The sequence below is a fragment of the Natrix helvetica genome (assembly GCF_964273705.1).
Source record: "Natrix helvetica genome assembly, chromosome: 3".
In the NCBI taxonomy this organism is placed as follows: Eukaryota; Metazoa; Chordata; class Lepidosauria; order Squamata; family Natricidae; genus Natrix; species Natrix helvetica.
The window spans coordinates 49,318,252-49,339,843 of NC_138549.1; the positions used below are offsets into that span (position 1 = coordinate 49,318,252).

General features: G+C 42.3%; 1 protein-coding gene across 6 annotated transcripts in view; it reads right to left on the reverse strand.

Moving 5' to 3' along the window:
* Window positions 1-21,592, reverse strand: part of SH3KBP1 (SH3 domain containing kinase binding protein 1) — a 239,495-nt gene that overhangs the window by 97,599 nt on the left and 120,304 nt on the right. The gene's annotated exons all lie outside the window — the stretch shown is intronic.

The window sequence follows — 21,592 nt, forward strand, 5'->3', positions numbered from 1 at the left end:
GTGTAATTCAAGATAGCACTGTTACCATCATGATAGTAATGAATTAATATATTTTCCAGGCTTTGTTCCGGGTTATTAATGAATTAATACATTTTCCAGGTTCTGTTACGGGTTATAACTATCTGTAACTCCTTAATAACAAACTTATCAACCAATGAAGAGTCTGCGGAGGAATTCTTAGGTAAATGAAACTAAATTGACTTTTTACTACAGCTATTGCTGATAAAGTTATATACTAAATGGAGATAGTCGCTGTTAGCTTTAGTAGTGGGCTATTTTTTATATTTTACCAGAAATGGATTTTGGATATAAACATGACAAAAGTCTGATTCTTTCAAGAAGTGCCTCAAGTGAGGAAGAATCTACAGAGGCCAGAGGTGATTGTCAGTGCCCTACGAAGCCTATTAACAGCATTGGGGGGAGGTCTTAGGAAGTTAAGAACAGTTCTATTCAGTAAGATTTTGGAGAAGGCAGCACCTGGTCGATTTCAATGTGGAGGGTCTATTTCTGTATTTTGCAGGCAGCCTGCTGTTATTGTTAGATAATTGGGGTGTCTACTAAACAAGAAATTATTACCAGAGTCACGGACCTCCATAACACACTCGGGATATCTACAGCCCACAGAATTGATTTCTCATAGATGCAATATTTGAGGACTATTTATATATAACAATAAAAATTGTGTTTTATCACGAAGGGGGGGGAGGTTTTTTGTAACTGAAGGGATCTTGCAAGAAAAAGTGTTGTTTATGTTGTTACATGATCGTCATTACTACTACTAAAATAGTAATCTAAAAAACATCAAAGGTTTCAAGGGTGTACATTATTTCTGCAAACGGTGCCACACAGTGTATCATCACAAATTGAGACACGATTGTCAATATTTTTGACAAGCCTATTCGGGGTCAGAATGCCGCAAAGTGACTGGCGGGAGGGTGAGATGCCGTTTTGTGCAAATTGCTTTGCCGTTCTAAGCCGTGTCTTGAAAGGCACAAACGGTTGGCTTTGGAAGGAACAATTATTTGCGAGGATAATGCATTTTGTTCCAGATGTGGTATCTATGTGTCTGCACCACATGTTGAATGTAAGAAGTCGACGTGCAGACAGTGTAACACTGAAGTAGATAGTCTGTCAGGACATTTATGTTTTCTGAAAAAGATTTTTAAGGCAAATGTCAGCTACAGATTCATTGTGTATGATTTTGAATGTTGTCAAGAAACAGGGACACACATACCAAATTACCGTATTTTTCGGAGTATACGATGCACTCCCCCCCCCCCCCCAATGGAAATGTTGGTGCATCTTACACACCAAATACAGCCATTTTTGGCCTCCTGAAGCCTTACTCCCGCATCCAATTTTTGCAAAACATGGGCTGTTTTTTGCAAAAAGAGCCTTTTTTGCCTTGCCTCATCCCCCAGCAGCATTCTGCAGGCTTCAGCAGGATTGGGGCAAGGCAAAAATGCCCCCATTTTTTCAAAAAATGGGCAAAAAATGTGCTATTTTTCAAAAAAAAGTGCCATTTTTCAAAAAAAAATGTGCCATTTTTCAAAAAAAAATGTGCCATTTTTCAAAAAAAAAAGAGGCTTTTTTGCCTTATCTCAGTCCCCAAATACAGCCATTTTTGGCCTCCCGAAGCCCTACCCCTGCATCCAATTTTTCCAAAACACACACTGTTTTCGCAAAAATAGGGACATTTTTGCCTTGCCCCAACCCTGCTGAAGCCTGCAGAGACCTGTTGCGGGCTGAAGGAAGGCAAAAACTTTTTTTTCTTACTTACCGCTTCAAAATCTTGGTGCGTCTTATACCCTGTTGTGTCTTATAGTCTAAAAAATATGGTATGTGTACACCATGGACATGCTAGATGATGGTGATGTTAGGAAATAGGAATGGTATGGTGATGTGTCTGGACGAATTTGTGAAAATGTTTGTATAGCCTAAGTTTAGCAGTGGTAGATGATCTCATGGCAACCGCAGGTGACAGCGAGCAAATAGAGAAAGCTTTTACACAGTATGTCCATCGCAAAAACCTTAGCATTATTCTCATACTTCAAAACCTCTTTTTTCAAGGTAAGAAAATGAGAACAATAACTCTAAATGCAAAATATTTGGTGTTATTCCTATGTCCCCATGACCAGATACAAGTAGTCATGTTGTCACAACAAATGTACCCTTCTAACAGTTGGTATATTTAGAAGTATTCCAAGATGCCACTAGCAAACCCCATGGCTGTCTTTTAGTTGATCTAGCAGCAGCTACTCCAGACGCCTTTAGGCTGAGAACAGGTCCCAACTGAATGGCCAGTAGTTTACACTATAAAAAAGGAGGGTAAAAAATAACAGTTTTAACAGAAGGGGTCTCAGTTCATCCAGAATGTCTGAGAGGGTGCACAGAAATTGGAGTGTTTTAAAAATATTAGTAAAGGCTGGACCAAAACAGAGAAAGGCCATCTTATACAATGCTAATAATGACCTGGTGGGGGCCATAGCCAAAATAGCTCTGAACACTTTAAAAGGTAACCTACCTCTGAAGCCTTCACAATATCGAAATTTAAAGAGAAAGAAAGACAGTATTAAAAAGCTGAGCGATAGTAAGCTGCCTGTGAAAAAAAAGAAACAGGTTATTCTTCAGTCAGGTGGTTTTATAGGACCATTATTAGGGGCAGCTATACTATTGCTAACTAATCTATTAATCCGGTAAGCATGGAGCATGCAGAGAAAATGTATTTGGTGTTGAGGCATCCAATGGAGCAGGTACATGAGAAGACGCTTACAATAGGAACCACTACTGTTAGCCATTTGGACAATGCCATGAGGACAATTCTTCAGAGAGCGAATCTATGTGAAGATGACAAGATAAAACTGTACAATTCAGTGCTGCAGAGATTTCTAAGGTTGACCAGACAAAATGACACTGAGAAAGGCATTCTGAATCTTATTCATCCTCCAGAAACATTTATACAAACACCTGTTGTACCAGATCATGCACCACCATTCTCATCGTTGGATCCAACAATGTATGAGATATTAGAGGGAGTGAGCACGTGATACAAGAAAAATGCTTCTCTTTTGTTGAACAAAATGAAACAACATCAAGACATTTTGGGGGTGGGATGATTACGGAACCATTTCCTACAAGGGTACAAAGGTGCCTGGAACTGGTCAAAGGGGTTCTCAACACCGGTTGCGTACTGCGAAATATTATCCTAAGGGCTAGAATGAGTTTATGTAAGCTACGGCTGAGGTGAATGTACCAACGATATTGCTAGGTTCTAACTCTGTTAAAGAGCAACTGGAAAAGTTGAAAGGGACCTGTAGTATTAAGGCTGTAAATACTACAAAATCACCTTCTGTTATGTCTGCGCATGGTATAAGTTCTATGTCAGATCCTAAAAGTGTTCTAAATTTTAGTGATTGGCTCCAACTGTGAATGAATAAAAACACTGTAAAACATGCAACATTTTTAACATATTGTGTTTATTTTATAATGTACCATACATGTTTACATACATTGGTAACTATAGCACGTACTGAAAATCCTTTCAGGTTTCATATTTACTGCAAAATGCTTCATCGTTTGATTATTTCTGACATCTTTGTCAGAGTATAGCTTTAAAATATCTTCGTAAGATAGCTCTTTAAAGTGTTTAACTAGATAAAATAAGCAATGCTAGCCACAAGCTATAGCCAGGGAATGCTGCAGTTGAAGTGGTTGATACATGTATTTCTTAGCTTGCAGTTCTAGAAACTTCACGATGTCAACGGGAAAGTCAGAGTTGTCTGGAGCCCTTCTATAGAAGTCAAAAAATTCACCATTGCTGTGAGTTGGAAAGTAGAGCGCCAACCAGTGTTCAACGGGCAGAGTGTTAATTTACAATTAACCTGAAAGGCTTCTGAGATTTTTCTCTTGGGTAACAAATCGCTGAGGTATACGCCTAGAAAGACCACATTTCCATTCTCACATATAATCAAACAAAATGTTCCTTGTATGACTTATTTCAATACGATTTTCAAAGATTGCATAGTGTATCATGTTGACGGTACTGGGGAGGGGTACAGCAAATCTAATTTCTGCTCTGAGGTTTCCTTTCTTGATCAGGGAATAGTGCTCTGAGCAGCCTTCATCGGGACTCAAATCAAAACAATATAAAGTATATCCATTGTTAAATTCCTTGCAGTTGATTAGCACAGACCGATCTTTTATTGCTTTGCCAGTCGTTTGTAACAACTGCATATATTCTTTCACAAAAAGATTGTTTGTAATCAGGTTGAAGGGGTTTAGCAGGAATCTGTTCACCGTCACAATACAGGGCACAAAAGTTGACATTATAGTGTTGAAAATTGAAAGCATTCCTTTCATAATGACCGCTAAATGCAGTGTTGTCCACAAAGCAAATCACTAATTGCTAGGTAACTGCCCTAGAAATAGGTTTTCCCAGTTACACACAAGAGTACCTGCAGGAATGCTATAAACCTTCATACCAACACAATCAATGGGGTACTTGGCGTTGGAAGTAAGCAGTGCCTCAGCATGGCCTAAACGCACCCGGGGGACACTTTTACATGCTTTACAAAGAGGGACACTGCCAGGATCTGTACTTTGTAATTCTCATTATCGTCCCTCATCAGGAAGAACTTATTTTTACTTCTTGAGAATTTAATCTTCACATCCATACCATTAATCAGCAGTTTGTCTTGAAAAAAGAGGTCACTATGCAATGGACCTAGAGGTCTCATTTCCGGCTGCCCGCTCTATGTCTGGCTCTTGCTCTGAAGCCAGAGTTACCAGAGGCTGTCAGCAGGGTGCTCTCCATGAGCAATGCATCATCCTTGTAAAACTCACCAGCTGAAAACTGAGTACCCAAGGCACCCTCTCCAAAGTTCAGAATAAGTTCAATAAGAGCTCTGTATGCATAGCAGTGGTGACTTTGTGTAATCACATGGTCGTCTAATGTAACATTCACTTGATTAAACAGTGCCGTTATGGAGTAGTTGATAAGGCTCACTCTTGCACCATCATTGATATCTGTGCCATCAAACTTCACAACCTTACAACTCACATACAACATAGTATTATTTAAACCTGTGTAATGCTTGCTGTGCCCTGTTATAAAAAATGCCAAGGGTGCATTGGGCGTCAGTGCTGATAAAGTGGGTATCTCGATGTACATGCTGCTTTCAAGGATGGTTTGCGTAGGGGCCATTTGAAAAAAGATCTAGCTCTGATTTGACACATTCCTCTGAAGCCTTTTTGCTAAAAGCCATTTTATGTTAGAAGATGCTCTGTTTGGCACTGTGCTTCCTTCCTTGTGAACGTTTCCTCTTTGTCTGATGTGTTTTTTTCACAAGCTTCCTCTTTTTAGGAGGCATAGGCGGTCCAACAGAATGTTTCTTTTTGATTACAGCCATACCAGAATCTTCCTGACCACCCCCTACAACATGTGATAGAAGATGGCCTGACACATCTCTGACAATGTTATTAGCTGCCACTTTCATATGTGATTTAATGATTTCTAAGCCTCTCCTCAGTAATAGCATTGCTTTTCGAAAAAGTTCCTGGAACAGGCCTCCTGTGCCCATATCATACATAACAGGTGGTCCTTGGAAGCCTGCTAGATCATCTCCTGCCTGAGTCCTGTAATAGGCAACATAGTCTTGAAGACCGCCACATGGCTTTATCATGACCATCCTTCATTTTTCTGAGGCCTGAAATTAAGCTTAATAACCACCTTACCATGGTTAAAAGCTATATTTTCATTCTAATCCATCTTGATTTCTACAGTAACTGTATCAATATAATGTTTGTTGATGGGCGCATAATGCGGTTGCTCAAATGTCATCATCATTATTTCGTTGTCATTACTCTCCACGGGTAAACACCTTAGCAAAGGCACATAGAAATCACCCACAATCGGCGGATTTACAATATCTGTATAAATATACAGCATGTTGAATCCTCCAGTAATGTCCGTGTCAAAGTTGATTTTATTGGTACGAACAAGTGGCTATATGCTTAATATAGTCCCAAATCCTTCAGTGACTAGGATACTATAGGGTTCCTCAGTGTTCAGTCTGATTTTTCGGTCTATTGCATCATAATTCAGGAGGCTCTTCGGCCTCTGCCATAACTTCATATTACCTATCACATGCTGGATGTTTGTGTAGTGTCCGGCTTTTAAAGAAAAATGCTATTTTTTCTCTCATTAGCGATTTCAAAATATTCCCTTGAATTTATTGTATTCCAAGTGTGTGGATATTGTAACTCGACCTTCCCATGACTCCAGAAGCTCCAGCACCTTTGCTAATTGAATAGTTGGAACTTTTGTTGTTGAGAAACACAGCTGCATATGCATTGCTGGGCAGTGTAATATAAAAGCCAGCCATGTCAAAGGTCATACACTTCGGCCTCCTTAATCCAACTGTTGGATTTTTCTGGCCAATCAGACCATTTAACTAGCAGTTTTCTTTGTTTTCCTCTCTCTCTTTTCCAGAGTATTTTTTCAATTCTGTTTTGCAACTCTTCGGGGTAAAAAGAACCTTGTACAGGGGCCTCCTCATAATCCATTAATCCAGTGTTTCTCAAACTTGGCGACTTTAAGTCCTGTGGACTTCAACTCCCAGAATTCCCCAGCCAGCTATGCTGGCTGGGGGATTCTGGGAGTTGAAGTCCACAGGACTTAAAGTCGCCAAGTTTGAGAAACACTGCATTAATCTATATATCTTCCCTTCCCCCCCCTCCTAACATGTTCTTTGATGATAAATATTTCATCTGTAAAGGTTTGCTGATAACCATTTTCAAACTTTCCCTTTAGTCTGGCTATCCTAATGTGCTCCCCCACCTTAAGGGTTTTAAATCTTCTTTTCATTTTAATTTTCCCCCCATATAGTCACATCCACACCTCTTTTTCATTAGATCGCTTTACCATATTGGGAGCTGCCAGGCTACTACGACGGTAAGCACTATTGTAGACCAGAATGAGGACCGGCTAAACATCCACATAATGGTATGTGTTTTCAGCCATAAAATATTTCCAGAGTTTATTTTTCAGAGTGCGATTAAACCTCTCTATAACCGCTGTTTTAGTTTCATTATGTGTGACAAAATGATGTATGCCGTAATGTGCCAAAACTTCTTCAGAGGTTTATTTAGGAATTCTTTTCCAGCATCTGTCTCTAACTTTCTGGGGGCCTTCCTGAAGGCATCAGCAACCCCCTGTCCTGACTTAACAGATAAACAGGCAGCCCATGCATATTTGGATAGCACATCGATTACTGTTAAAATAACAGCAAATCCTGATAGGTCTACAAGATCATCGTAGCTTTCCTAGTAAAGTTAATTCTTGAGGGTTTATGAAGCATCTTGTCTGGAAAGCATCTTGCCCGGAAAGCCATGTCTTGACATGTTTCAATGTTAAGTTTTTATGTGCTTTCGGTTTGCTCAGAGGGTCATTTTGACTGCTTTGGGGGCTTCAGGGAAGCCTCCTGAAGGTCCCTGAAGCCTCCGGAGGGCTTCCGGGGGGTGGGAGGCTGTTTTCACTCTCCCAATGCTCCTATAAAGCCTCTGGAGCCTGGGGAGGGCGAAAAAAGCATGCAAAAATGGGGGGGGGTTCGTGCCTGTAGTGCGTGCATGCGCACTGGGGGGATCGCGCATTGCATTATGGGTATGGCATGCCTGCAAACGACCTCCCTGCGCTCCCCCTACTTATGGCACGCGAGCCAAAAAAGGTTCGCCATCGCTGCCCTATGAAAGCATGTCACACTTGGGGCAGACCCGAACATGCAAGCTTGTCATACATGTGATCACGAGCGTCCACACAAAAGGCGTTTTGCAAAATAGCATTTTTTATTTTTACCTCCCTGCACCATAACACCCACTCTCCAGAGCAAAGATAAGATGGTGCTCCAAATTCCTTGCATTACAACAGGATCCTGTCTCAGGAACTGAGTCATGGTATGCTTTCTTTACATTTGTAAATACACCTTGCAGTGCGTAAACAGGCTTTTAAATTAATTTTGGGATCTCCTGTGGCTCAAACATCTATCAATTGATCAGAAAAACTTATGTTTGTTTAGTATTAGGGCCCATGTACTCCAAATGGACTTCTTTTGACTCAATCAATGGGAACGACCTCCGGTGAATAATTACTATGTCATAATTATTCAAGATGAAAGGGATTGTGGAACATGTAGGTCTGGCATGCTTGTTGTTACAGCGCCCCCATGTGAAAGGCAATACATGTCATGGTGGGGATGTGTGTGTTGAAGCACCTGTACTAACAGGTGAAAAGGATTATGGGGCACGGAAGGCTGGCTCACAATGACATTAAAGTATTTTCTGTAAAATGGGGTTTGAGGGTCAGAGAAGGGTGGGTGGGTGAGGTAATGGGTGGGTTATGTCCCCAAAGGGGCGGGGCTACACTGTAAACAAAACACATCACAAAAGGGGTGGAACTACAATATAAAAACATGTCACAAAAGGGGCGTGGTTACAACATAAACAAAACAAAAGGGACTTTCGGTTCCGGCTGCTCACCACGACGGGCAGGCTCTGCTCGCCCCGCGCTCTTCTGGTGGGCCTCTCACTGCTTGGGGGGCACAGGACGCCACGTTGAGGCCCCTGCCGAAGGGGTGGCGCAGCGGGGGATCCCCTGAGTCGGCAGCGGCCGGGGGGGGCGCATCGCCCCAGGCACCGGGAGGCAAAATGGGGAGGCGCTGCGGCGTCTTCGTGAAGAGGCAGCTGGAAGAACATACTATCTGAAGGATGCGGTTGCTGTGTGGTGAGGTGGAAACTTCCCTCCGTTCCTTTGCTTGTTAAGAAAAAAAAAGAGACTGCCAGCTGCTTTTAGAGCTGTTTTCAATTCGGCTTGGAGAGGCGTGACTGGAGGGAGGGGGATTTTCCCCCCCTCGGACAGGCAGCTAGAAACGACTCTGCTCTCGGCCCCAGAGAGGAGGAAGGGAGAGAGCTATATAATGATTTCACGCCCATAACGAAGGCAGATTTTGGATTGTTATTTATTTATTTATTTATTTATTTATATTTGGTGCTTCTAGACCGCCCCCTCTCCCAGAAGGGACTCGGGGCGGTGTACAGTCCATAGAGAATATCACAAAATATAATAAAAAAGTGAAATATGTACAGTTTGGAGGAGGTTAAAATGCAATTAAAAGAACTGTACAAAGCTAATATAAATATAAATTTTAAATCCCTAAAACAGACACAACAAATTAAAAAACCCCTAAGATAGCCAGATAATAATACATTTGCCAGGAGGGACAGATTGTAATTATGCCAGGCCTGCTAATCGGAACAGGTGAGTCTTCAATTTTTGCCGGAAGGAGCGGAGGTCAGAAGTGGTTCTAATGTCGGGGGGGAGGTAATTCCAGAGGGTTGGGCCCATCACAGAGAAGGCCCTACTCCTTGGTGTCGCCCGTTGGCATTGCCTAGTGGACGGCACCAGGAGAAGTCCCTCCCTGTGTGGGCGAATTGGCCGCAGGGATGTATGTGGGAGGATGCGATCCCGCAAGTAACTAGGTCCCGTGCCATGGAGCGCTTTTGTGACAAGAGGGAGCGGGTCACCCTAAACAGGGCGGCAGGGCGGTTATTCTATAAATGAGGTGATGATCTGGAAACTTTGAGAACTTTGAAAACTTTTTTTTTATGTCCCTTAACTCCGATGCTGGCAGGGCAAGATGGCTTGCTTCCATTGTCTTTATAAACATTTAAATTTGACTCCACCCATAGAACTTCAGGCTTCCTGTCTTTGTCTCCGTGACACTCAGATAAATCTCCTGTTTGTATTGGACTCTCCTGGAACAAAGGACTTTATTACTCTATTGCCAGAAGCTGCAATTAGAAAGAAAGAACTCCCTTCTGCTTGGACTCTTTGCCTCCCGATCTCTCTTGGCGCTTGCCCTCCCTAATTGTTTTTTTTTTCTGTTTTGACTTTGAACTCTTTCTGCTCAATATAATGCCACCTAAAAGACCACCCCCGGGGAAGCCGGGCTTTGCTGTCTCCGCCCCAACATCTACAGTATCCAGTCCTAGTGGACAAACAACTCTAACATCTTTGATGCAGCCCAAGCCTCAAGAGACGGATTTTCAACAGATGTTTCAACAAACTTTAAAGGGACAGGAGGACATAAAAAGTGAACTAAAGGAGATGAGAGAGCAGCTTAAAGCGAACCAAGACCAGATGAGTAAAAATACACAGAGACTGGATCTTTTGGAGGGAGGTATGGCTGAGATGAGGGGGGAGGTGAAGGGGGTGCAGAAGGGGAACCAAGAGATTGAAATCCACCAAATGAAAACAGAATTTGAAAGAATGTCCTTTTTTCTTAGGTTCCAAAATGTAGTTGAGGCAGATGATGAAGATCTAAGGGACATCATGACAAACACCTTGGCTGAATACATTCAACAGATGGGGTGGGAACTGGATCTGGTCTATAGAGTAAACTCAGCATATGCTAGAACACATAACGTGCCCAGGGAGGTACATGTTAAATTTGTCAGAAAGATCACAAGAGATGAGATTCTGAGTGCACAAAGGGGGCAAGTGTTGAAATATCAGGATAGAGAAATAGCCATTCTGAAACAGATCCCCAAGAAAGTGAGAGAGAAAAGAAAAAACTATTCGCAATTAGCGAAGAAGTTATACCAGAAGGGGGTGTGGTTCAGATGGCTGATGCCTGAAGGTATGTTAATATTCTGGGAGGACACAAGAGTTAGAATTAACACAACCACAGAGGCTCAGGCCTTTATGAAAAAAAAACAAAGCACTCCTAGATAAAACTGATGATCCTACACCAGATCTACAGGACACGGGAGGGGCCGGAGCACTGCTGGCGGGTGGAGAAGGGGCAATACCAAGAAAACTCAGATCACAAAAATGAACAGGAAAATCTATATGATAAAAATTGATTGAAATTTTTACCTGAATCTATATGCTGACAAAATATTGCTATTTAGTATTAAAGTTTATGTCTAAATGAATATCATGAGTACGGGGGGAGGGGACACCTTCTACATTTGTAACTGCCAAAATTTGTAACTCATTCCACCACCCCTTTCCTTTCTTTTCCCTAAAAAAACCAATAAAACTTGTTTTTTTTTTAAAAAAGGGTGGTGCTAACTAGTCCTAAAAACAGTATGTACTCTTACTACTCACACTGTTCACACAATGATATGTTTGTAGAAAAATAAAAAATAAGAAACATATAAAAAAAGTTTCTAACACTTCTATAATTGGCACCTAGAGAAGGTAAGGGAAAAGAAACCTACTGCATTGTGTATATGTTCTCCTTTAATAAATACTCTTATCTTTACCAGAGGAGTGCAACAATAAACATTTTCAACAGTCCCAATCATAGTAATGTGTGAACTACTGATCAAAACAAGTGAAAAATACTGGCAGGCTTGCCGCACCCATAATGCAATGCGCGACCCCCCCAGTGCACATGCGCGCACTACAGGCGCAACCCCCATTTTTGCATGTTTTTTTCGCCCTCCCCCACCCCTCCAGAGCCCCCCCCCCCCCGGAGGCTTCAGGGACCTGAGGCTTCCCTGAAGCCTCCGGAGCACTTAAAACAACCCTCCAAGCAAACAGAGGGTCGATTTGAGCGCTCTGAAGGCTTCAGGGACTCAAAATGACCCTCCGAGCAAACTGGAAATCCATTTCCGAACTTCCATTTTGCCCATAGGGCCGTTTTTTGCACTACAGAGGCTTCAGGGAAGCTCGTGAAGCCTCCGGAGGGTCTCTTGGGGGGCAGGGGAGGCTCTTTTTGTCCTCCCCAGGCTCCTATAAAGCCTCTGGAGCCTGGGAGGGAGAGAAAATGGCTTTTAAAAAGGGTGAACTCAGCTGGCCAGCCTGCACATGCGCGCTGGCCAGCTGACAGGGCAGTTTTTCATGTGCCCTGACAAATGGCTCTGTGTGCCACCTGTGGCACATGTGCCATAGGTTAGCCATCCCAAACTTAGACTTTTAAAGAGCAAATTGTGCAATAATAGCATCAGTGCAACAAATGTTAGGGTTCAAGAAAAATAAATATTGTGAATATATTGAAAAATTGTTTGGCCTGTACTTGATGACTGCAAGAATGCAGAGACCAAGGTAGCAGGAAGTATAGGAGCATCTGTTTGTTCCATGTATCTAGAAAGCTAGACAGCAGAAATTTGGGGATTCTGGTCTGATACTAGATGCAGACCAGAATTTACTTTTCAATAAGCACTGAGAAATATATATCATAACTATGAAAAATAAAATTTATTGCATTTTCTTAATTTTGATAAAGTAATAAGATAAACAGGCTTGAATTTTGGGATAAAATTCACACTGAGGGGTTTTTTAATTAATTGTTTTTTAAAAGTTGTAAGGGGTTCCAGGGGTGGGGGGTGGGAAGTCAGGAGGGATGGGAGAGCCAGGCACCTAGGTGTGGTCGAGGGGGGAGGGAGCGGAGTGGGGGAGGAGAGGGAAGATAGCATTCCTGTGCAGGGCTCCTTGATACCAACGGTCGTGGGGAGGGGCAGGTGCGAGGACAGATCAAGAGCACGTAGTCGGTTGGGAGACCGGGGTTTTTGGTCATTCCCGGTCGTTCGTACCAACCCCTGCAGACTAGGTGGTCAGGTTCTACAGACCCAAGGCCTGAGACTGATGTTATGCAACGCGAGGTCCGTTGTCAATAAGGCCCCCCTCATCCACGATCTAATTTTGGAGGGGGTGCCGGACCTCGCAGGAATAACCGAGACCTGGTTGGGCCACGAGGGTGGTTTACCCCTCGTGGAAATGTGCCCGCCAGGTTATCGAGCATTTCACCAGCCTCGGGCCCAGGGAAGGGGCGGTGGGGTAGCAGTGATTATCCGGGAAGACTTAGAGCCGAGAGAGTTCACTGTGCCACAGACATCCAGGTGTGAGTCCCTTGTCGTGAGATGGGGCCCAGGGAGGCAGTTGGGCCTGCTGATAGTATACCTGGCTCCTCGCTATACGTCAGCGGCCCTGCCTGAACTCCTCGAGCTGATCTCATCGGTGGCGGTTGAGACCCCCAAACTGTTAGTGATGGGGGATTTTAATCTGCCGTCGATGGGAGAAGCGTCTGAGGGGGTTCGGGAGTTCATGGCTTCCATGACAGCCATGGACCTGACCCAGTTAATTCAGGGCCCTACTCACGAGGGAGGCCACACGCTGGACCTTGTCTTTGTCTCTGGCCAATGGACGAGTGATCTGGGAATAGGGGATCTAGCTATTATTCCCCTGTCATGGTCGGATCACTCACTTCTCCGGCTTGACTTCCCTGGTGCTACCCCCCACCGCGAGGAGGCGGAACCGGAAGGCATTAGATGGTTCCGCCCCAAGCGCATGATGGAACCAGATAGGTTCCAGACGGAGCTTGGGCCACCTCCTGTGGATCTGACCCGCCCTCGAGTAGAGGACCTGGTAGACGCATGGAACAGTGCGACTGCCGGGGCCCTAGACCGGGTGGCGCCTTTGCGGCCTCTCCTGTGGCGACGAACCACCCTGGCCCCTTGGTTTACTGAGGAGCTAAGGGTGATGAAACGCCACAAGAGACGCCTAGAGAGTCGTTGGAGATCCTCCCGTTCCGAATTTGACCGAGCACAGGCACGAGCCTATTTGAGGACGTACCTTGTGGCACTAAGAGCGGCCAAACGTCAATATTGTGCCGCTCTTATTGCGTCCGCAGATAACCGCCCTGCCGCCCTGTTTCGGGTGACCCGCTCCCTCTTGTTTGAGAGACCGCGGGAAGCCCCTTTACAGGGCAGAGCAGAGGAGTTTGGGAAATATCTACAGGACAAAGTCGCTCAAATCCGGATGGGATGGGCCCCTTTCAGTGGTCCAGTAGAGACGCCCATGGCGAGTCTTGAGGGACCGCTTTGGGAGGAGTTTGACTCGGTTGCCATCGAGGATTTGGACAGGTTGCGTGGACGTCTGCGACCCACCACATGTTTATTGGACCCGTGTCCCTCCTGGCTTGTACTGGCATCCTGGGAGGTTACGCGCGACTGGCTCCTGGGCCTAGTGAACGCCTCGCTGGGTGAGGGATCTTTACCGGCCGCCTTGAAAGAGGCGGTGGTGAGGCCCCTGCTCAAGAAGCCTTCCCTGGACCCAACGGACCTAGCCAATTATCGTCCTGTCTCCAACCTTCCTTTCTTAGCGAAGGTTGTAGAGAATGTGGTGGTACAGCAGTTCCCACGTCACCTGGAGGAAAATGATTATCTAGACCCGCGCCAGTCCGGCTTCCGACCCGGGCACAGCACGGAGACGGCCTTGGTCGCATTGGTTGATGATCTCTGGAGGGCCAGAGATAGGGGTTGCTCCTCTATCCTGGTCCTATTAGATCTCTCGGCGGCGTTCGATACCATCGACCATGGTATCCTGTTGCACCGGCTAGAGGGGCTGGGAGTCAGGGGCACCGTTTTACGGTGGTTTGGCTCCTACCTCTCTGACCGGACGCAACGTGTGTTGGCAGGGGAGCAGAGTTCGACCCGGAGGTCACTCACATGTGGAGTGCCACAGGGATCGGTGCTCTCGCCTCTCCTGTTCAACACATACATGAAACCGCTGGGCGAGATCATCCGTGGCTTTGGGGTGGGATATCATCTGTATGCTGATGATACTCAGCTATACATTTCCACCCCGAACCACCCCAATGAGGCCGTCGAAATGATGTCCCGGTGTTTGGAGGCCGTACGGGTCTGGATGGATGGCAACCGACTAAAACTCAACCCTTCCAAGACGGAGTGGCTGTGGCTTCCGGCCTCCCGGTTCAACCAGGTGCTTCCATCTCTGGCAATTGGGGGCGTGCAACTAGCCCCCATGGAACAGGTGCGCAATTTGGGCGTCCTCCTAGATGCCCGGCTGTCCATGGATGACCATGTAACAGCCGTGGCTAGGGGGGCGTTCCATCAGGTCCGCCTGATGCGCCAATTGCGCCCCTTATTGGACCGGGATGCCCTACGCACAGTCACCCATGCGCTAGTGACGTCTCGCCTGGACTACTACAATGCTCTCTACATGGGGCTTCCCTTGAGATGCACTCGGAGACTACAGTTGGTCCAGAACGCGGCCGCGCGGGTGATTATGGGGAGGTCTAGATACTCCCCTGTAACACCTCTCCTGCGCGAGCTGCACTGGCTTCCTGTGGTCTACCGAGTGCGTTTCAAGGTTTTGATTATGATCTTTAAAGCGCTTCATGGCAGAGGACCTAGTTACATGCAGGATCGCATCCTGCCCCACACATCCCTACGACCAATTCGCTCACACAGAGAGGGACTTCTCCGGGTGCCGTCCGCCAAACAGTGTCGGGGGGCGACATCCAGGAGCAGAGCCTTCTCTGTGATGGGCCCAGCCCTGTGGAATGACCTCCCCCGTGACATCAGGATTATTTCCGATCTCCGCTCCTTCCGTGTACAGTTGAAGACCCACCTCTTTCAATCATCCGGCCTGGCTCAACCGTAATCTTCTCATATTCCTCCTGACTGTCTTTTTTAAATTTTAAAATTTTTATTGTATATTGGATTTTTTATTTGTTAATGGTTTTAATTTGTCTTAATGTTTTAATCTATTACCTCCTCCGTGCATGTATGTCTTTTGTATATATGTACGTTTATATATGTCTTGGTGTACGCCGCCCCGAGTCCTGCCCGGAAAGGGAGCGGCTAATAAATCCAAATTTATTATTATTTATTATTTATAATTATATGATTATATGAACATGGGGTTGATGAACCTCAAATGAGAAATATATGATGGAAATAAAGTATGTTTAAGAACAAATGGAATATTGTACTGAATAAATTGTTCAAGAATGATTCCTAGCAGTTTAACCAAAAATAATGAAAACAATTAGTAAAATACTTACAATTAAATCAAATAACCATACAGCACGCCTCCATGACAGTGGTGAAATTCAATTTTTTTTACTACTGGTTCTGTGGGCGTGGCTTGGTGGGCGTGGCAAGGGAAGGATACTATAAAATCTCCATTCCCACCCCACTCCAGGGGGAAGGATATTGCAAAATCTCCATTCCCACCCCACTCTGGGGCCAGCCAGAGGTGGTATTTGCCTGTTCTCCGAACTACTCAAAATTTCCGCTACCGGTTCTCCCGAACCTGTTGAATTTCACCCCTGCTCCATGTCTATGATGACAGTTTTAACTACATATAAAAGATTCTACTAAAACACTGCTTTCACTGCCTTCTTGAACTGCATCAGAGCAAATGCCAGCTAAACATATGGAGTTATGCTAGTCCAGAAGAAGAATGCAACTGTCTGAGCCAAACTCAAAATCTCACATTGGAGGGAATGTGTGTGACCTTTAATCCCTTCCCAAGATAAGTATACAATATAAGTTGATTTTACTTGAACATAATAGTCTGGAAAAGCTAAGATCAAGCAATCAAAAATGCATATGTTAAAGCTAGCATTCGGAATTCCCCCTATCAGAAGCCAGTGCAGGGATTATTAAAAATCATTTTATATGATTGTAAAGGCACTCCACCAGGCGCAAATCACTGCATTTTGACCAACTCAATGCATAATCTCCCTATATAAAACTCTGCAACAATCCAGTATCAAGGTAACAAAGGAATGAGTTGCTATTGCTAAGGAATTCTGCCTCTTCTTGAGCATAGACTCAAGAAAAGGCAGAAACATAAACAGAGGACGAAGAAGTTCCAAAGGCACAATAAACATAATCCAGGTTTGGCTATGAGAATTGGGCAGCTAAATTTTAACTAGAGCCATTGATTAACCACTAAAGTAATATAGTTAAAACTCCATTTTAAAACAGGCATATGGTCATTTCAGGAGAAGCAATACTGTCACTAACCAGAAAATAGTCTCTTAATTGAAAGGCAGTTATGTTATAAAAGTATTTGTTGCCAGGAAGAAGGGGATAACTACAGGTCTATTCAGTGCATTACTAGATTTCTGTTTAGTTAGATAAGCAACTAGAAATATTTTTCCAGAGAAAGAAATTGATGTCTTTTTCCCTTATAATGCCAAAATAAGAGGGGAAAATGGATGTACGAGAAATACCATCCATGCTGTTTTCAGTCTGATCAAATCTGAGAATTTAGGATAATGATCTGTTTGTCATTTTGGTAATGGCAGATTTTTTTTTCAATTTGGCACAAGATAAATCAATGTTGATTGATGTTTAACAATTGATGTTAAAACGATATGGCTCTAAATTAAACACAGCTTTATGTGTATGCTAATAATTGTGGACTATATTTCTTACCTAAAATGAATTTAACAGGCTAGGAGATTTGTAAATTACTTTATTGGGATAATTTTAAATTATTATTTGAATTTCAAAGAAGTTACATTTTCTTCGTGTACTAGTCATTTTTATGACACATTTGGATTAATAAATTAGACTTCTAAAACATAGGTTTTTACCATTTATGCTGCAGTGATAAAATGATACATTTATGCTGCAGTGATAAAATGATACTTCTCGTATAACATGTAGAAATTGTGTCTACATTTATAGCTATTGCATTATACAGGTAGTCTTCAACTTACAATTCATTTAGCGACCATTTGAAGTTATAACCATACTGAAAACAATGACATGACCATTTTTCACACTTACAATTGTTGCAGCATCCCAATAGTCATTTGAACAAAATTCAGACACTTCACAACTTGGTTCATATTTATGATGGTTCCAGTGTCCTGGTGTCATGTGATCACCTTTTGTGACCTTCTGACAGGCAAAGTCAATGGGGAAGCCAGGTTCACTTTACAACTGTGGTACTAACTTAACAACTGCTGTGATTCATTTAACAAATGTGTCAAGAAAGGCTATAATAGGGGGCAAAATTCACTTAACAAATGATTCACTAGCAACAGAAATTTTGGACTCAATTGTGATTATAAGTCAAAGACTATCTGTATTTGAAGCAGGTATTAAAACAAACATTAACTTTTCTGATTAATTTAATAATTTACTGAGCTTAAACATGTATTTCAAATGTTATGATTTGTGCAGTTACGTAGTATGGTAAAATGTTGATGCAAAATAAGTAACAAATGGCATAAAGCAACCATCCTCTTCACATATGTTTAAAATGCCATCATTTTCCAGCCAGAAAGTTCAAAGACACCGTTGTGATCTGGTGCCTCTAGATAATACTGTGTTGAAATCACATGTAGAGAAAAAATCACTACTATTAAAAGTTACTTAATTCTGTAATGCTTTGTACTGTATTTTTTGGACTATAAGACACACCGGAGTATAAGATGCACCAAGATTTTGAAGAGGTAATTTTTTTAAAAAAGTTGTTGCCCTCCCTGGCTCCCAGGAGCACTCTGCAGGCCTTCCAAACCCTTTGCATGCCACGTTTTTAATGAAAAACGGGTCCTGCAGAGGGTGTGGGAGGCCTGTAGAGTGCTCCTGGGGGCTTGGGAGGGCAAAAACACCCCCGTTTTTGTAAACAAATGGGCCCATTTTCACTCATTTTTGCCCTCCCCAACCCCTAGGAGCATTCTGCAGGGCTCCCAAACCCTCTGCATGTCCATTTTTGTGAAAAATGGGATGCATGGGGCGGGGTTTCGGGAGGCCAAAAATGCTGTATTCAGTGTATAAGACACACCCAGATTTTCACCCTCTTTTTTGGGGAAAAAAGGTTTGTCTTATACTCCGAAAAATATGGTAACTGAAAACTGAAGGGTGGAATGGACTTATAATTTAATGACAGAAGGGCAGAAATCCCAAAGCTAGGTTGAAAATCTCTCCCAACTCCAATAGGCTACAACTTGGAATGTTGTGATATACAGAATCTCTTTATAAATCAAATTAATCAATTAATTACCATATTTCTCAGAGTATAAGATGCACCATTTCCCTCAAAAAAGAGGCTGAAAATCTGGGTCCATTTTATACACTGAATCCAGCATTTTTTGCCTCTCAAAATTCTGCCCCTTCAGCAAAATGGCCGTGCAGAGTCTTTAGGAGGCTTATAGTGCTCCTGTGGGCTGGGGACGGTAGAAATGAGCAAAAAAGGGCAATTTTTTGCTCATTTTTGCCCCCACAGCCCCCAGGAGCACTCTATAAGCCTCCTAAAGGCTATGCATGCCGTTGTTTGGACAAAAAATGGGCCCGTTTTTGCAAAAAATGGCCCATTTTTTGCTCAGTTTTGAGGTCCCCCCACCCCCAAGGAGCACTCTACAAGCCTCCTAAAGGCTATTTATGCCCTTTTTTAAAAAAAAAATGGGCCCATTTTTGCAAAAAAAGAGCCATTTTGGGGAGATCTGCAAAGTGCAAAAACTTTTTTTAATTTGCCTCTTCAAAATCTTGGTGTGTCTTATACTCTGAAAAATACGGTACAACATTAAATCTTTTTTCAACTGCACCATCAGAACAACTTCCCAATCTTTACCTATTGTAATAATCATATTTGTTCTTTCAGAATATACAAGTTTTATTATTCAAATGTTTTCTCTTTTTGCCCAGTATATTAATTTTTTTAAACTCTTGAATCCTTCTGTTTCAGCAAACAGAGTGAAATTAGCATTGCCCTTTATCACCAGATAACATATATTAATTATTCAGTAGCCTCTAACACTGAACATATTGTAATAATGAATCTATGTTTCTGGATACAGACAGCTTTTACCATTGTGGTACAATATTCATGGATGATCCCAGTTTTCCACTTTACTTGGTAAGTTCACTATAACGTAACACAACAACTGAATTTATGCATATATCATTTGATTTAAAAAAAAACAAATAAAACGTTTTTCCTTATTAGTTTCAAACTATTTCTTATAATTTGGAATTAATCTTTTTCCTCCCAGCATTTTTTCTTTTGCCAAAGGCTTGAATGATAATTTGATAATTTAATATTTAGACTGGTGGCAGGGATATAATTTGAGCCTTAAACATCAAGCTGATTCATTGGATCAGGGTTTTCCCCCCCTCTGAAATATACCTTACGCATGCGCACTGTCTCAGCTTCTTTATTTTTTTCTTTAAAAAAAAACCACGTGTATCACGTTTAAGCCTGTCAAATCCCCTTTTAAATCTCAGCAGAATTCACTATGCTACATGGCCTTTTACCCAGTTCAAAAATATTTTTAAACCATACTTCCCCTTCCCCATATCCAACTGAGTTTCTATTCCTACAGTTCATGACTTGTGATTGCAAACTATAGTTTGCTAAATTTTTGGACAATAGAACATGTTTTGTCCTCCTTTTCATTGTAAAAAAGTTGGTCACCTTACTAAATGAGACAAATAATTCAGATTGGTTCATTCAGCAGTTAAGTAAAATAAGTTTGCTTTATTGAGTTAATTTCCAATTCACTAAGTATGATAAAAACTTTTAATTTGTTTAGCATAGGTGCTTGCTGTTTGTAACTATTTCAGTATATTTTTATTTGGAAGTGCTTGAAAAATTCTTATTTTTAAAGGCAGCACATAAAACCTTAAAAAATATATGAATAGAATGCTGCAATCTAATTGTGCTTTTTCTCTCCTGTTGTTTCCTGATAAATTAAAGTATGAAAAAGTATCCCATCCCCCCTTCTCCACTTCAGAGCAAAGCCAGTCTTTCTCCTGTTCCACTTCACAGATTCTTATATAGATTTAAATGCCATTATATAACACTGGGGGAAAAGTGGTTGCATATTTATGGAGCAACTATAATATGGAAATAGACAACAGCATTTTGAATAATGATAAAGCTAGGAAAGTAATTACATGTCAATTTAAAAAAAAGTTTCCTAGCAACTCTAGTAAATCAATCTGGGCAATATTTTAGTTATTTGCATCATGCTTTTTAATTAATACCTGAGAAAATGATAATCATTATCTCATGAATACAAGAATGGAGAGTGCCTTGACTGTTGGTTAATTATGTTTGACAGCAATACATGAAAACCAGGCCATCTGCCTTCTTTCTTATAAATTGCCTGTTCATCCAGGGGATTGATGAGAACCTGGTATCAAGTTACAAACTTACTTAGGAATACTTTTAATGTAGGAAAGGTATTGATAAGACAAAGGCCTTATCATACCTTGTTACTTCTGGTTGAACTAGGTTAGTATGACTACTGAAAATATATGCATATTGTTGTTTTTTATTATTGGTTTATAGTAATGTACGCTGTTCAATGTTATATAAAACGTTCATTTGAAGATGGTGTGTGTCCATTTTGGACCTTTCCACCTATCTGGAATCATGATTGGGCCCTTACACCAGGTAGGTTTATCTAGCCTACTAGATAATATGCATACTATTACTGTAAATGCCTCAATTAGCAATGCTTGTCCAAGATTTTATGAAAAGCTTTCCCCAAGATTCTTTAATTCTTAGGCTACTAAACCTATATATTCTGAGCTCCAAACACATGTTCTACTGTTGACCTACAATTCCTACTGCAATATGCATGTTTTCAGATCAAAATATTTAGCTGAGCACTATATTTTTGGGGTGATTTCCAATATTGCAAATTCTTTTGCCCATGTATGTAGATTACATTCATTTTCAAAACACATGCACTGTGGACTGCAAACAAACTGATTATCCCACAGACAACTATGTAAGTAGTCAACCAGTGCACAAGAG